Here is a 16,556-nt window from a genome sequence, read left to right on the forward strand (position 1 = left end):
GCCCTCAATTGAGATTGTCACGACAAGGGACTTTCTCCAAACCATGCCTGCACATTTGCACAGGACTCTTAACTCCTCCCCCTGAAATACCTCCCCTCACAGCAATCTGAGAAGCATTTCTACAATGAATGCTGTGGTGTATTATTTCCCTGCTGGTATCTTTCTCCTGATAACTCAGGACCTTCAGTGTGATGACAAAACCACACAAGCCTTCCTAGTGAGCCACTGAATGTTATGGGAAGTGAAATTTTCACTCCATAAGAAATTGTCAAAATGTCTTCCAAAGTGGATGTGCCCTTTTGCATTCTCAGCAGCAGTGAGTGAGAGTTCCTGTTGCTCCATGTCCTTATCAGCACTTGTTATTGTCAGTATGTTGGATTTTGGCCACTCTAATAGGTGAGTAGTATTTCATTGTTGTTTAAAAGTGCACTTTCCTAATGAAAATTATTCTGAACACTTTTTTGCATCTTCTTCATTGAGATGTCTGTTCATATTCTGGCCTATTTTTAAATTAGGTTATCGGTTTTCTTTTCTCCCATATGTGTCTTTGTTACTCATGGGACAAATATGCAATTTGAAAATATATCTTTCGAGACTGTGTCTTGTAATTTCACTCATTCAACAGTGCCTTTGGTAGAGCAAAATTTACATTTTGGACGCAGTTAAATATATAATTTTTTTCTTTCATGGATTATATATTTGGTGTTTTGTCTAAAATCTCATTGCTACATTCAAATTCAACCTTGAAATTCTCCCATGTGCAAAAGTGGAGGCAACACTTTAGGTAGAATGTATACTTCACATCCATGAACGTGAATAACAGATTTTCATTCTACTGAATTCTATTTTTTTTAATTTTTTTTATATTATAACATAGCTGATTAAAATGTTGTGTAAGTTGCACGTGTACAGCAAAGTGATTCAGTTATACATATACATGAATCTATTCCTTTTCAAATTCTTCTCGCATTTAGGTTATTACACAATACTGAGCAGAGTTCCCTGTGCTATACAGTATGTCCTTGTTGGTTATATATTTTAAATATAGTAGTGTGTAGAGGCCAATCCCAAACTCCCAATCTGTCCCTCCCCCCACCCCACCAATCTTCCCTCCTTTTAACCATAAGTTCATTCTCTAAGTCTGTGAGTCTGTTTTCGATCTACTGAATTCTTACTGGGTATTTTCAGGTGGGGTCTAGAAACCCTTGAAAGAAGGGGAATCTACATAAGTTATTTGTAATTATTCTTTAAGAGAGATATGTCCCTTCATTCCATATGTTTTATTTATTCAGCCTTGAATTAATATCAGTCTGGATGACTAAGTATTTATTTTATATGTAACAAGTGCTTGGGGGTGATGAGAGCCACAACACAGGAGAGATGATAGGGAAAGAAAGCAGGAAGGATCAGAGGACTCTGACCTCAGTCCTTCCCCACTTATAAGGACAGGGCTTGCCCACATGCAAATTCCTCTTCAAGATCGAGGGTGAAATCCACTCTTGGGCTGAGGGAGCTCACAGCTCTCCCCTCAGGCAGGGCTGAGATCTCTGAGGAAGGCAGAGCTGTGGTCTAAAAGAAGATGAGGCTGTGGGGTCTTCTCCTCTGCCTGGTGACAGATTCTCAGGTGAGTGTCTCAGGGGTCAGACATGAGTCTGTGGGCATGGTTGTGACTGCAGGTGACTGACAGGGACTGATTCCCCTTGTCCCCAGGTTTCCTGTCCCAGATGCAGCTGCAGAAGTCGGGCCGAGGCCTGGTGAATCCACAGCAGACCCTCTCCCTCCCTTGTGCTGTCTCTGGATTCTCCATCACAACCAGTAGTTACTACTGGAGCTGGATCCGCCAACCCCCAGGCAAGGGACAAGAGTGGATGCAGGACATAGAGTACGATGGTAGCACTTACTACAGCCCATCACTCAAGAGCTGCACCCCCATCTCCAGAGACACATCCAAGAACCAGTTCTCCCTGCAGCTGAGCTCTGTGACAACCGAGGACACGGCCATGTATTACTGTGCAAGAGACACAGGGAGGGGAAGTCAGTGTGAGCCCTGACACAAACCTCCCTGCACAGGGGCCCATAACCACCAGGTGGGACTCAGGACCCACCAAGTACAGGGCTGAACCCAGGAGCAGGTGCAGAGGGGGCGGGGAAGAGTTTGTATGGGGTTGGCGGAAAAGTTCATTCGGGTTTCTGGCCAACCCAATATTGAGAATCCCTGGATTCCTTTTCCTGCCCATCAATCTACTAGAGCTCCCCTGATATATTCTACTTTTTCTTGATGTGGCTTATGTTGCTTTCAGAAAATAATATTTTTACTCATGAATTAAGTATATTTTTTACTACTTCTCAAAGAAGCTACAACAACACCATTCTTATCAAGGTGATTCTGAAGTTCTCGAAATTGGTGAATGTCCTGAGAAGGCACAAGCAACTGTAAAACATGTATAAAGTATTATTTTGTTTTTTGCTTTTTGTACACATGTAAGGAAGAGCCACACCCTCCAGGTTTCTGTCAATGGGCATAGAGAGTCTGAATCCTTCTGCATTCAGTGTAATAGACTCTAATGGAAGAGAGCCCCAATACTGCATATACAATGATCTTCATTCACGGATTCCATATTTGTAAATTCACATCCTCAGTAAAATTTTTGTGCAGTCCAAAAGGAACACTGCTGTTGTATTTATGGTCATTCATGGACATTTACACTGTGGTCAGTAGTTGAAGCACCCAACACACACACATTCCCACCTGAAGCCAGTCAGTCAAGGCTCTGCCTTCTTGTTTCAACTCCTATCATGCAAATGAGTCTCTTTTGTGGTCAAGTTAGTGCCATATTTTTAATACTTTTGTCCTATTAGTTGACAATTTCCCTGTTAAAGTGGCCCCGTGTATAGACCTGAAGTACAGGCTAGCATCCCTAAGCACAAAATGCTATGAGTTGACTTAAGTAGAAAATATCTATGACAGATAAGCTTAATTCAGGTATGAATTATACTGCTGGGAGTGTGAGCTTGCTATTAATGTTTCAAATATAAATACTATTAAAAATAAAAATACACATCTCACTTTTGGTATTTGAGGGAGACTAGGAACCTTGGCTCAATTTCAAATATAGGTGGTAAAATGGAGATTTATGGCCAAGAAGATGGTGAGGTTGACTGGATGGAAAATGACTATGAGGAGACTTCAAGTTCAGGGGGATTCTGGCTAGACTGTGTCCAGAGAATTCTTGATAAAAGGAGGCCAGGATGATCAGATATCACATGGGAGATAGCAGGTTCACTGAATTGGATCAAATATTGACAGTGAACCGAGTTCAATGGTAAGAATTCTCACTAATCTTATTTAGCAGTTGTCGTGATAAAACTAGGCAAAGATGGACACAGAAAGCCACGGGTCAAGACATGGTTGAGAAAAGCACTTCAAGAAGCCTGACTAAAGTAAGGTCAAGGGGTCCTATACAAATTCAGGCTCAGAGTTCTTATCTTCACTGCTGTAATTCTCTGAAAGTCAAAGTTATAATCCAAAAGAACATGAAATCCTCTGGTCATTCCTCCTCTTGCTGGCATCTCTCAGCTGTGAGCATCTTCTTGGAAGATGGAATTATGGGGTGACGTCTGTGAAGCAGGTGTCTCATAATTTTTCCTTCCCCAGGTGTCCTGTCCCAGATGCTGGTGCAGGTGTCGGGCCCAGGACTATTGAAGACCCTCTCCCTCACCTGCTCTGTCTCTGGATTCTCCATCACAAACAGTGCTGACTGCTGGGACTGGATCCATCATCCCCCAGGGAAAGGGCTGGGTCATCTGAGGTGCATTGAGTCTGTGCAAAGCACAGTGTACATCCTGTCTCTCCAAAAATTACATTCCATCTCCAGAGACACATCAGAGAACCAGTTCTCCCTGCAGATCAGCTCCGTGATATCTGAGGACACAGCCATGTATTACTGCACTACACACAGTGAGGGGAAGTCAGTGTGAGTCCAGACACACACCTCCCTGCAAGTGGACAGGGTGGGCTGCAGGGGGCACTCAGGACCTCCCAGACGATGTTCAATATCATCAGAGAATGCTGAGGTTCTCCAGGAAAACCAGCGAACATATTTCAGAACAGGTGCAGAGGAAGATATGGACGGGTTTTCTCTCAGAAGCTGTGAATTCTCCACTGGATAATTGCCCTCCCTGGAAACCTCATCCATAATGATTCCAGGTAAGAGATAACGTTCTTATTTCTGAACTTGAAACTTTCTTTTTTCATGGAGTTACATATGTCTTTGTTTTCCCATCTATCTTAGGACAGCTGCAGAGAAATACTTCTTCATGGCAACTTGATTTTAAATTTAGGCTACCATAGAAGCTATTAATTGCCTAATAACCAATAAGACAGGTTTATAAGCCTGTACCTAAAGTTTACAATTTATAAACATTTAATAGCACGAATGGTTCTTCTGTTGAACTTCAAATCTTCCCTCCACTCTCAGGAAAACCTGCAAGTCCTCTTATTCTGAAGTGTCCAACCCAGTCCTTTTTCATGAAGTGACTTTCTCTTGAAGAGTAGGAGTAATGTTGCATATTTGGAAATTTATGTCAATATATCACTGGAGTTATTTTGTCCTTCAGATGATATTTGGCAATGTTTGAAGACAGGCTGGTTTGTAACAACAGGAGGAGGTGGTACAGGTACCTAGTAATTTAGTTGGGAGAGTCCACTGATGCTGCCAGACATCCTACACTGCACAAGACAGCACCCACAACACGGGAATATCTGAGCACATAGTCAATAATGGTGAGGTACTCTGATTTAAAATGTTATATCTGGTCAAATTGTGTATAAATATTTCCCTGTAGAAGGCATATTTGCTGTGCTTAAGTTATCCTAACTAAATGGTAAAATGAAAAAAGAAAAAAAACCCTCTGGATTTCTGTGCACTCAGAGAAACCATTAAATAATCTTCTACAGTATACTTCAGATGTGGGCAGAGGGGACCTAAGCATGGAGCTAACAAGAGAATGGGGGGAGGGACTTGGAAGAGACCCAGGACTGGGTAGGGAACTCTGCATGGTTTGCATGGATTTTAGAACCTGGAGCCCAGTTCTTTCTGTGCCAAAACTAAGTCCCCAAGAACAAGTCTGTGTCAAGGCTGACTTGACTATTTTAATGCCTACAACTTCCCACCTGTACTTGTATAGATACTGAATATTTGAGAGTTTTACTTTGGAATGATAGTTTAGCCCATGGTTAATAAGTATTTTAAAAATATGAAGAACATATCCGATATTTTATTTTCTAAGTCTAAAATACATTTAATAGTAATTTTTCAAACCAAACCAATATATTCAAGATGCATTGTCGCAGAAATGACTAGACCTTCTCCAAAAGATTTCCAATTTGTGCACTGTTTTTCTGACATGAGACACTACAACCAGGAAAGGTCCTTACTGGCATTGAGAATCAAAAAGCCACTGAAACTGGAAAACCTTACTATTGATCAGTGATGCGTTCAGAGAATCATCTGGATCAAAAGAGGGAAATGTAGGGAACAAAAGAGAGAGAGAGAGAGAAAAACCCTTCAACTAAATACAGTTAGGAGGCCATAACGGGGAGATTTCATACCCAAGAATGATAGCAGAGTCCAACAGGAAGAAGGAAGATGCATGTCTTTTCCTAGCAAGAGCTCAGTCAATGAGAGACTGTCAGAACTCTGCCAAAGAATACCCATGGGCACTCGGTATACTATAGCTCTCAAAACTTCCTTTTACTTTCAATAAACACATTCTCTTCTACATTATTGCTGGGGATTTCCGTGTGGCTCACCATGGTTGCAGACCCTGAACTGCAATTCTCTGTTGATTCCCAATAAACGAATTTTTGTATGAAGAATTAACTAGCAGTCTCTTTGGTTTAGGTCACCAAAGGTCTTAACCTCCATGGTACTTTATGTTTACTCTCCTATAATTTACTCAGCAGATCACTGAGATGGACATTTGTGACAGAAACATTGTGCAGAAAGTACTAGATCTTCACCAATATGCATATCTCCTCCCCATCAGAAGCACAGTGCTAAAATTCATGCCCCCTCATCTCTTGCACACTTCTTGTTGGCCACACTCTCTCTTATAAACAAGATTTTCCAGGAATGTCTGTGAAGCGAGTACCACATCAGAATGGAGGAGGCTGGCTGAGAAATGTTGAGTGTGATGGTTACTCCATAACCACTATTTATGGTTGGGGCTGGATCCTCGAGTTCCCAGTGATGAGGCTGGAATGGAGGAAATGTACAAATTCTGGTGGCAGCACTTACTACAGTCCATCCCTCATAAGTAGCACCTCCATATCTGGAGACACTTCCAAGAACCAGTTCTCCCTGCGTCTGAGCTATGTGACCACCAAGAAAAAGGACTTGTGTTACTGTGCAAGAGACACAGTGAGGGAAATTCTTCCAAGCCCAGACAAAAACCTCCCTGCAGGGACACAGAAGGGGCTAGGCTGAAGGGGGTTTTCAGGACCTCCAGGGGGTGCTCAAGATGAAACAGCACAAATTTCAACCCCAGGAGCAAATACACAAGGGGTTAAGGAAGAGGCTTCCTGTTGGGCATCAGTGATTTTTTTAAAAAGCTCTCAGCAAAGATGGTGGATTAGGAGGACATGGAGTTTGTGTCTCCACACAACTAGGACACCTACTGGGGGCTGGTGGGGCACCTTGGACACCAAAGGTGATGGGAAGAATCCCCACACAAAGGTTAGGATGTAGCGGGGGAAGAAGAGAGGGGAGGAAAAGTAGAGGCCAGATGGAACTGGCGTTCCTGAGAGGCGGCTGGTGAGAGAAGGGTATTCCATGCTTGGAGGGGTCCTCTCGCGGCGAGGGGATCAGCAGAGACCAGAAGAGAACTTCTGGGGATCTGAGGGGATCTCGGCCAGCATCTCTCCTGCCCACTCGGGCAACAGAGAGACTGCTGGGGTCCCAGACCTGAACCTCCACACTCCAGGGCCTGTCCAGCCACACTGGCCCTTAGCCTGAGCCCCATCCCAACAGAGCCTCTTCTGGCTTGTTTTGTTTTGACTGTTGTGGTTTTGTTTTGCCTTGTTGTTGTTTCATTTTTATTTTTATTTTTTCAAATATATTTTTTATTTTTCTAATTTTTAAAATTTTTATTCTTTGCTATTGTACTGCACCTTTTTGTTTGTTGCTTTTTCTTTTCTTTTCTTTTCTTTTTTTTTTGCCGTACTGTGCAGCTTTCAGGGTCTTGGATATCAGGCTGCAGGTTAAGCCTGAGCTAATGTAGTGGGAGTGCTGAATCCAAGCTGCTGGACTAACAGAGAACTTCAGCCCCCAGGGAATATTAATTGGTGCAAGCCCTCCTGGAGGTCCTCATCTTGGCACCAAAGCCAAGCTCCTCACAACTGCTTGCAAACTTCAGTGCTGGATACTTAAGGACAAACAACCACCAAGACAGAAACACAGCCCCATTCATCAAAAAAACTGAGATGACAGAAAAATATGTTACAGACGAAGGAGCAAGGTAAAAACCTAAAAGACCAAATAAATGAAGAGGAAACAGGTAACCTACCTGAAGAAGAATTCAGAGTAATGATAGTAAACATGATCCAAAATCTCAGAAATAGAATGGAGGCACAGATTGAGAAAATACAAGACATGTTTAACAAGGACCTAGAAGAACTAAAGAACAAACAAACAGTGATGAACAATAACTGAACTGAAAAATACTCCAGAAGGAATTAATAACAGAATACCTGAGGCAGAAGAACGAATAAGTGAGCTGGAAGACAGAATGGTGGAAATAACTGACAAGGAGCAGAATAAAGAAAAAAGAATGAAGAGAAATGAGGAGTCTCAGAGACCTCTGGAACAACATTAAACATGCCAATGTTTGACGTATAGGGGTCCCAGAAGAAGAAGAGAGAGAGAAAGGTTCTGAGAAAATATTTGAAAAAATTATAGTCAAAAACTTCCCTAACATGGGAAAGGAAATAGCCACCCAAGTCCAGGAAGTGCATAGAGTCCCAAACAGGATAAATGCAAGGAGTAACATACTGAGACACATACTAATCAAACTAACAAAAATTAAATTCAAAGAAAAAATATTAATATAGCAAGGGAAAAATAACACCAGGGAATCACGATGAGGTTATGAGCAGATTTTTCAGTAGAAAGTCTGCAAACCAGAAGGCAGTGGCAGGATATATTTAAAGGGATGAAAGGCAAAAACCTACAACCAAAATTACTCTACCCAGCCAGGATCTCATTCATATTTGATGAGGAAATCAAAAGCTTTACAGACAAGCAAAAGTTAATAGAATTCAGCACCACAAAACCAGCTTTACAACAAATGCTAAAGGAATTTCTCTAGGTGCAATACATGAGAGAAGAAAAAGATCCCCCAAAAAACCCCAAAACAATTAAGAAAATGACAATAGGAAAATACATATTGATAATTACCTTGAATGTAATGGAATTAAATGCTCCAACCAAAAGACACAGACTGGCTGAATGGCTACAAAAAAAAGACCCATATATATGCTGCCTACAAGAGACCCACTTCATACTTAGGAACACACAGACTGAAAGTGAGGGGATGGAAAATATATTTCATGCAAGTGGAAATCAAAAGAAAGCTGGTGTAGCAAAACTCATATCAGATAGAATAGACTTTAAAATGAAGACTGTTACAAGAGACAAGGAAGGACACTAAATAATGATCAAGGGATCAATTAAAGAAGATGATAACAATTGTAAATATTTATGCACCCAATATAGGAGCACCTCAATACATAAGGCAAATGGTAACAGTCAATAATGGAGAAATCAACAGTAACACAATAATGCTGGGGGACTTTAACACCTCACTTACACCACTGAACAGATCATCCAGAAAGAAAAATAAATAAGGAAACACAAGCTTTAAATGACACAAGAGAACAAAGAGACTTAATTTATATTTATAGGACATTCCACCCAAAAGTGGCAGAATATACATTCTTCTCTAGTGCAAATGGAACATTCTCCAGGGTAGATCACATCTTGGGTCACAAATAAATCCTTGGTAAATTTTTAAAAATTAGAATTGTTTCAATCATCTTTTCTGACCAAAACACTATGAGATTAGAAATCACTTACAGGAAAAAAAATGTAAAAAATACAGACATATAGAGGATAAACTATATGCTACTAAACAACCAAGATATCACTGAAGAAATCAAAGAGGAAATGAAAAAATTCATAGAAACAAATGACAATGAAACACGACGACCCAAAACCTATGGGACTGAGCAAGAGCAGTTCTAAGAGGGAAGTTTATAGCAATTCAATCCTACCTCAAGAAACAAGGAAAAGCTCAACTTGGGAAGCAGCTGCATAGCACAGGGAGATCAGCTCGGTGCTTTGTGACCACCTAGAGGGGTGGGATAGGGAGGGTGGGAGGGAGACACAAGAGGGAGGGGATATGGGGATATATGTATGCATATAGCTGATTCACTTTGTTATACAGCAGCAACTAACACAAAAATGTAAAGCAATTATACTCCAATAAAGATGTTAAAAAAAAAAAAGCCTTACACCTAAAGCAACTATAGAAAGAAGAACAAACAAAACCCAAAGTTAGTAGAAGGTAAGAAATCATAAAAATAAAAGCAAATGAACTAGAAATAAATGAACTAGAAGAAAAGAAAACAATAGCAAAAGTCAATGAAACAAAAAGTTGGTTGTTTGAGAAGATAAAAAGAAATTGATAAACATTTAGCCACACTCATCAAGAAAAACAAGGGAGAGGATTCAAATCAATAAAATTAGAAATGATAAAAAAGAAATTACATCTGACACCACAGAAATACAAAGGATCATTAGAGACTACTGCAAGCAACTATATGCCAATAAAATGAACAAATTGGAAGAAATAGACAAATTCTTGGAAAAGTACAAACTTCGAAGACTGAACCAGGAAGAAATAATATAAACAGAACAATCACAAGTAATGAAATTGAAACGGTACTAAACTATCTTTGAACAAACAAAAGTCCAGGACAGACCAGATAGCTTCACAGGCAAATTCTATAAAACATTTAGAGAACAGCTAACACCAATTCTTCTCAAACTCTTCCAAAAAATTGCAGAGGGAAGAACACAGCCAAACTCATGCTATGAGGCCACCATCACCCTGATACCAAAACCAGACAAAGATATTACCAAAAAAGAGAAAATTACAGACCTATATCACTGATGAACATAGACGCAAAAATCCTCAACAAGATACTAGCAAACCAAATCCATCAACACATTAAAAGGAGTATACACCATGATAAGTGGGATTTAATCCAGTGATGCAAGGATTCTTCAAGATACAGAAATTAATCAATATGATACATCATATTACCAAATTAAAGAATAAAAAACATATGATCATCTCAATAGATGCAAAAACCACTTTGACAAAATTCAATACCCATTTATCATAAAAACTCTCCAGAAGAATCAAATTTTCCCATGCTCCCCCTGCTCCCCACGCTCCCTACGCCTCAGACGGCCCTGCTGCATTACTCTCTATCCGATAAATACCCCAGCCCCTTGTCTTCCAGGAGCCAGATTTGAGATTTGTTCTCCTGTCTCCTCCTTGGCGGCCCTGTGAATAAGCCCTGTCTTCACTGCAAACTTCGGATGTCTCAGAGTTTTGGCTTGCCATGTTTCTGACAAAGAGAACCTGGCTCAGATAAATCACCCAACAAAGAAAAATCCAAGACACCAGTCAGATTTTTACCACAGTTGTCCATGCCATGTGACTCACAGGGTCTTGGTGCTCCAGCCGGGTGTCAGACCTGAATTTCTGAGGTTGGAGAGCCGAGTTCAGGACATTGGACCACCAGAGACCTCCTGGTCCTATGGAATATCAATCGGTGAGACCTCTCCCACCGATCTCTGTCTCAACGCTAACACCCAGCAAGCTCCAGAGCTTGACAGCCCATGCCAAACAACTACCAAGACAGGAACACAACACCACCCATTAACAGAGGGACTGCCTAAGATCATACTGAGTTCACAGACACCCCAAAACACACCACCGGACGTGGTCCTCCCCACCAGAAAAACAAGATACAACCTCATCTACCAGAACACAGGCACAAGTCCCATCTACTAGGAAGACTACACAATCCACTGAACCAACCTTACCCACTGGGGGCAGACACCAAGAAAAACGGGAACTATGAACCTGGAGCCAGCGAAAAGTAGATGCCAAACACAGTAAGTTAAGCAAAATGGGAAGACAGAGAAATGTGCAGCAGATGAAGGAGCAAGATAAAAACCCACCAGACCAAACAAATGACGAGGAAATGGACAGTCTACCTGAAAAGGAATTCAGAGTGATGATAGTAAAGATGATCCAAAATCTTGGAAACAGAATGGAGAAAATACAAGAAACATTTAACAAGGACCTAGAAGAACTAAAGAGCAAACAAACAATGATGAACAACACAATAAATGTAATTTAAGATTCTCTAGAAGGAAACAATAGTAGAATAAGTGAGGCAGAAGAACAGATATGTAACCTGGAAGAAAAAATAGTGGAAATGACTGCCACAGAGCACAATAAAGAAAAAAGAATGAAAAGAATGGAGGACAGTCTCAGAGACTTCTGGGACAAAATTAAACACACCAGCATTCGAATTATAGGGGTCCCAGAAGAAGAAGAGAAAAAGAAAGAGACTGAGTAAATATTTGAAGAGATTATAGTTGAAAACTTCCTTAATATGGGAAAGGAAATTGTCAACCAAGTCCAGGAAGTGCAGAGTGTCCCATACAGGATAAATCCAAGGAGAAACACACCAAGACACATATTAATTGAACTATCAAAAATTAAACACACACAAAAATATTAAAAGCAGCAAGAGAAAGCTACAAATAACATACAATGGAAAACCCATAACAGTACCAGCTGATCTTTCAGCAGAAACCCTGCAAGCCAGAAGGGGGTGGCAGGACGTATTTAAAGTGATGAAAGGGAAAAACCTACAAGCAAGATTAATCTACCCAGCAAGGATCTCATTCAGATAAAACGGAAAAAATTAAAACCTTTACAGACAAGCAAAAGCTAAGAGACTTCAGCACCACCAAACCAGCTTCACAGCAAATGCTAAAGGAACTACTCTAGGCAGGAAACAAAAGAGAAGGAAAAGACCTACAATAACAAACCTAAAACTATTGAGAAAATGGTAATAGGAACATACATATCGATAATTACCTTAAATGTAAAAGGATTAAATGCTCCAACTAAAAGACATAAACTGGCTGAATGCATACAAAAACAAGACCCATATATATGCTGTCTACAAGAGACCCACTTCAGACCTAGAGACACATACAGACTGAAAGTGAGGGGATGGAAAAAGATATTCCATGCAAATGGAAATCAAAAGAAAGCTGGAGTAGCACTTCTCATATCAGACAAAATAGACTTTAAAATAAAGACTGTTAAAAGAGATAAAGAAAGACACTACATAATAGTCAAGGGATCTATCCAAGAAGAAGATATAACAATAGTAAATTTTTATGCACCCAACATAGGAGCACCTCAATACATAAGGAAAATGTTAACAGCCATAAAACGGGAAATCAACAGTAACAGAGTAATAGTAGGGGACTTAAACACCCCACTCTCACCAATGGACAGATGAACCAAAATGAAAATAAAAAAGAAAACACAGGCTTCAAATGATACAATAAACAAGATGGACTTAATTGATATTTATAGGACATTCCATCCAAAAACAACAGAATACACTTTCTTCTCAAGTGCTCGTGATATATTCTCCAGGATAGATCATATCTTGGGTCACAAATCAAGCATTGGTAAATTTAACAAAATTGAAATCTTATCCAACCACAATGCTTTGAGACTAGATATCAATTACAGGAAAAAATGTGTAAAAAATACAAACACATGGAGGCTAAACAAAATGCTAATAAATAACCAAGAGATCACTGAAGAAATCAAAGAGGAAATCAAAATCAAAAAATATCTAGAAACAAATGACCATGAAAACTCGATTACCCAAAGCCTATGGGATGCAGCAAAAGCAGTTCTAAGAGGGCAGATTATAGCAATATAATCCTACCTCAAGAAACAAAAAACATCTCAAATAAAAAACCTAACCTTACACCTAAAGCAATTAGAGAAAGAAGAACAAAAAAACCCCCCAAAGTTAGCAGAAGGAAAGAAATCATAAAGATCAGATCAGAAATAAATGAAGGAAACAATAGCAAAGATCAATAAAACTAAACACTGGTTCTTTGAGAAGATAAACAAAATTGATAAATCATTAGCCAGACTCATCAAGAACAAAAGGGAGAAGACTCAGTTCAACAGAATTAGAAATGAAAATGGAGAAGTACCAACTGACACTGCAGAAATACGAAAGATCATGATGAGAGATTACTAGAAGCAACTATATGCCAATAAAATGGACAACCTGGAAGAAATGGACAAATTCTTAGAAAAGCACAACCTTCTGAGACTGAACCAGGAAGAAATAGAAAATATAAACAGACAAATCACAAAAACTGAAATTGAAACTGTGATTAAAAATCTTCCAACAAACAAAAGCCCAAGACCAGATGGCTTCACAGGCGAATTTTATCAAACATTTAGAGAAGAGCTAACACCCATCCTTCTCAAACTCTTCCAAAAAATTGTGGAGGAAGGAACACTCCCTAACTCATTCTATGAGGCCACCATCACCCTGATACCAAAACCAGACAAAGATACTGCAAAAAAAGAAAATTAGAGGCCAATATCACTGATGAATATAGATGCAAAAATCCTCAACAAAATACTAGCAAACAGAATCCAGCCGCATATTAAAAGGATCATACACCAGGATCAAGTGGGGTTTAACCCAGGAGTGAAAGGATTCTTCAGTATACGCAAGTCAATACACCATATCAACAAATGAAGTATACACCATATCAACAAATGAAGGATAAAAACAATATGATCATCTCAATAGATGCAGAAAAAGCTTTCAAAAAAATTCAACACCAATTTGTGATAAAAACTATCCAGAAAGTAGGCAGAGAGGGAAGTTACCTCAACATATTAAGGCCATATATGACAAACCCACAGCCAACATCGTGCTCAATGGTGAAAAACTGAAACCATTTCTTCTAAGATCAGGAACAAGACAAGGTTGTCCACTCTCACCACTATTATTCAACATACTTTTGGAAGTTTTAGCCACAGCAATCAGGGAAGAAAAAGAAATAAAAATAATCCAAATCGGAAAAAAAGAAGTAAAGCTGTTACTGTTTTCAGATGACATGATACTATAAATAGAGAATCCAAAAGATGCCACTAGAAAACTACTAGAGCTAATCAATGAATTTGGTAAAGTAGCAGGACACAAAATTAACACACAGAAATCTCTTGCATTCCTGTACACTAATGATGAAAAATCTGAAAGAGAAATTAAGGAAACACTCCCATTTACCATTGCAACAAAAAGAATAAAATACCTAGGAATAAACCTACCTAAGGAGACAAAAGACCTGTATGCAGAAAACTATAAGACACTGATGAAATAAATTAAAGATGACACAAACAGATGGAGAAGATATACCATGTTCTTGGATTGGAAGAATCAACATTGTGAAAATAACTATACAACCCAAAGCAATCTACAGATTCAATGCAATCCCTATCAAACTACCAATGGCATTTTTCACAGAACTACAAAAAAAGATTTCACAATTTGTATGGAAACACAGAAGACCCTGAATTGCCAAAGCAATCTTGAGAAAGAAAACGAGACTGGAGGAATCAGGCTCCCAGACTTCAGATGATACTACAAAGCTACAGTAATGAAGACAGTATGGTACTGGCACAAAAACAGAAATATAGATCATTGGAACGGGATAGAAAACCCAGATATAAACGCAAACACATATGGTCACCTTATTTTTGATAAAGGAGGCAAGAATATACAATGGAGAAAAGATAACCTCTTTAATAAGTGGTGCTGGGAAAACTGGACAGCTACATCTAAAGGAACGAAATTAAAACACTCCCTAACACCATACACAAAAATAAACTCAAAATGGAGTAAAGACTTAAATGTAAGGCCAGACACTGTAAAACTCTTAGAGGAAAACATAGGCAGAACACTCTATGACATAAATCACAGCAAGATCATTTTTCTTTTTCTTTTTTTCTGTTTTATTTATTTATTTTTTTTACTTCTCCAGGAATCTCAAGTTCTTTTTATTGAGAAGATCTAATATTTAAACACTAAGGTCTGAATGCTTGGTGTGCTCTTTGCTGCTAAGCTGTCATTGATTCTAGGACCTCTCACAGGTTAAGATTAGATTAAGCAGGGCTTCCCTGGTGGCGCAGTGGTTGAGAATCTGCCTGCCAATGCAGGGGACACGGGTTCGAGCCCTGGTCTGGGAAGATCCCACATGCCGTGGAGCAACTAGGCCCGTGAGCCACAATTACTGAGCCTGCGCGTTTGGAGCCTGTGCTCCGCAACAAGAGAGGCCGCGATAGTGAGAGGCCCGTGCACCGCGATGAAGAGTGACCCCCACTTGCCACAACTAGAGAAAGCCCTCGCACAGAAAAGAAGACCCAACACAGCCATAAATTTAAAAATTAATTAATTAATTAATTAATTAATTTAAAAAAAGATTAGATTAAGCACACGTACATAAAAACAGATTTGGATTTTTTCTGTATCTAAATATTTGTGTATATATATATATATTAAAAACCATAAGTTCATCATATTTCTACTTATAGTTCAACCCCATAGGGGGTTTTTTTGGATTTTTTTAAATTTATTTTTTTATACAGAAGCTTCTTATTAGTCATCAATTTTATACACATCAGTGTATACATGTCAATCCCAATCGCCCAATTCATCACACCACGCCCTCCACCCCACACCGCTTTCCCCCTTTGGTGTCCATAAGTTTGTTCTCTACATCTGTGTCTCAATTTCTGCCCTGCAAACTGGTTCATCTGTACCATTTTTCCAGGTTCCACATATATGCATTAACATATGATATTTGTTTTTCTCTTTCTGACTTACTTCACTCTGTATGACAGTCTCTGGATCCATCCACGTCTCAACAAATGACTCAATTTCGTTCCTTTTTATGGCTGAGTAATATTCCATTTTATATATGTACCACATCTTCTTTATCCATTCATCTGTCAATGGGCATTTAGGTTGCTTCCATGACCTGGCTATTGTAAATAGTATTGCAATGAACATTGGGGTGCATGTGTCTTTTTGAATTATGGTTTTCTATGGGTATATGCCCAGTAGTAGGATTGCTGGATCATATGGTAATTCTATTTTTAGTTTTTTAAGGAACCTCCATACTGTTCTCCATAGTGGCTGCATCAAGTTACATTCCCATCAACAGTGCAAGAGGGTTCCCTTTTCTCCACACCCTCTCCAGCATTTGTTGTCTGTAGATTTTCTGATGATGCCAATTCTAACTGGTGTGAGGTGATACCTCATTGTAGTTTTGATTTGCATTTCTCTAATAATT

General features: G+C 39.4%; 1 pseudogene; it reads left to right on the top strand.

Moving 5' to 3' along the window:
• Nucleotides 1–1,579: 1,579 nt before the first annotated feature.
• Nucleotides 1,580–16,556, top strand: part of LOC137770152 (uncharacterized) — a 29,987-nt pseudogene continuing 15,010 nt past the window's right edge.

The sequence above is a fragment of the Eschrichtius robustus genome, chromosome 1 (genome assembly GCF_028021215.1).
Source record: "Eschrichtius robustus isolate mEscRob2 chromosome 1, mEscRob2.pri, whole genome shotgun sequence".
Lineage (NCBI taxonomy): Eukaryota > Metazoa > Chordata > Mammalia > Artiodactyla > Eschrichtiidae > Eschrichtius > Eschrichtius robustus.